The sequence below is a fragment of the Nematolebias whitei genome, chromosome 23, assembly GCF_014905685.2.
Source record: "Nematolebias whitei isolate Nwh7 chromosome 23, NemWhi1, whole genome shotgun sequence".
Classification (NCBI taxonomy): Eukaryota; Metazoa; Chordata; class Actinopteri; order Cyprinodontiformes; family Rivulidae; genus Nematolebias; species Nematolebias whitei.
In genome coordinates, this window is record NC_056520.1 from 16,013,938 (window position 1) to 16,016,080 (window position 2,143).

Sequence of the window (2,143 nt, forward strand, 5' to 3'; positions counted from 1 at the left end):
GTGTGTGTGTGTGTGTGTGTGTGTGTGTATATCCCTGGTTTTTACTACATTTATAGGACTTTTTCTTATATAACTACCTTCCTTGTCAGGACCTTATAGGGACCAAAGTCCTGACTTTAATTTGGCAGAGTGTCATTTTCAGGTTTATGGATCAGTTTGGGTCTAAAGTGGGAACTGAGTTTAGATATGGTTAGGCATGTACTCTGATAGGATTAGGATTAAGATCGGGGTTAGGCTACAGAAATGAACAGAAATTGATACAATGCCTTAAAGCAGTGGTTCCCAACCTAATAGTAAATATTATAAGTAATATTATAATAGTAGTTTCTGTATATAAGTAAATAAAAGTCAATAATAAAATAATAAAGTAAATAGTTACAAACTTCTATTTGTTAAACAGAAATAACAAGAACAGTGTTTTGAGAATTACTCACATAACTTTTCTTTAAAAACTAACAACAGAGTAATCTTAAAAACATTTTTAAAAATAAAAACTATTGTTTTGTAAAGATATCCTCCGATTTTTTACAATTTACAGGCAGGCGGGTTTCAGAAGTTGTTCTCCAATATTGTGCGGCTTTTTTAAACTTAGTGATTAAAAGGGAACACTCAAAAGATGCTTCTGTGGTTCTATGCAAATCACTACCTGCTCTTTCAAAGGCTTTTTTGACGTCAGTGAACCTTTTTTGACAACTACTTCTGAAAGTATTCCCAACTTTCACCAATAATAATACTAACGTATTTTCTAAACTAGGCAAAAATGTATTTATGTTGTTAGAAAAATGACTCTTCTATGTGTTTTAACACATTTAAACATTCACAACTGCATGTGCTTACGTTTATGTTATATATTTAATAAAACGTGAGCTTAACCAAGACCTCTTCCTACGTCTTCTCCTCTGAGAGCCAGATGCACAGTACTGACAGCATAACAAAGCTCTCAAAGTGACAGTACCGATTTTAGTGTTTAACAAAATACGTTATGGAAAACTCTTAAAACTAGGGGTGCACCGATCGCAGTTTTCTGGCCGATCTCCGATTTCTAAAAAGTCTGACCTGCCGATTGCGATTTTGGTCAATATCGATTTTGTTTTATAAGAAACACAGTCAGGTGTTATAAGGTCACTATGCACCTTCAATTTTCCTATCTTTTTTTTTTTTTAAACATACCCTTGAACAATATCCTAGAAACAAAAAAAACAACACCTTGTTTTAACTGGCCATGAGGTAGTGCTCTGAAATGTAAATGAAGTTCAAACAATTGTTGTTAAAACTAAAAAAAAAATCGGTTTATCATGCAAGTATTGTCCGATTTCCAATTTCCCAAAATTAAGAAATTTGGGGCCGATAAATCGGCTGCTCGATAAATCGGCTGCTCGATAAATCGGCTGTTGAATAAATCGGCTGCTCGATAAATCGGCTGTTCGATAAATCGGCTGTTCGATAAATCGGCCGTTGGATAAATCGGCCGTTCAACAAACCGGACATGCAATAAATCGGCTGCTCGATAAATCGGCTGCTCGATAAATCGGCTGCTCGATAAATCGGCCGTTCAATAAATCGGCCATTCCATAAATCGACTTTCAATAAATCGGCTGTTCAATAAATCAGCTGTTCGATAAATCGGTCGGCTAATTTATTGGTGCACTCCTACTTAAAACACAAACAAAAAGAGGGTTCTTCTGTGCTAATCAGGATTTGGTGAAATTTCAAACATTATAATTAAAAATAAAAGCATATTTTCTAACGATGTTACGCGGACAATAAATTGATATTTACAACCTCTAACCTCTGAGCAGACATATTATGCGATCCCCACCCCCCATGCTCTCTAGTGCCCCTCCATGGGGGTCGGGCCCCTCAGGTTGGGAATCACTGCCTTAGCGTATGTCTGTGAATAACAACAACAACAAAAAATTACCATATTTTTCTGATTATAAGGCGCATTAAACGAAACTAAACAGCCGGATAAGTCGAATTTTATTCAACTCATTCACAATAACCACATAAAATCGGGTTGAGGTCAGCAAGCACAACCAGAATTAATACATAAGGCTCACTGTTGATTTTTGAGAAAATTAAAGGATTTTAAGTGCACCTTATAGTCCGAAAAATAAGGTATATAAATATGAAATTAATAGAT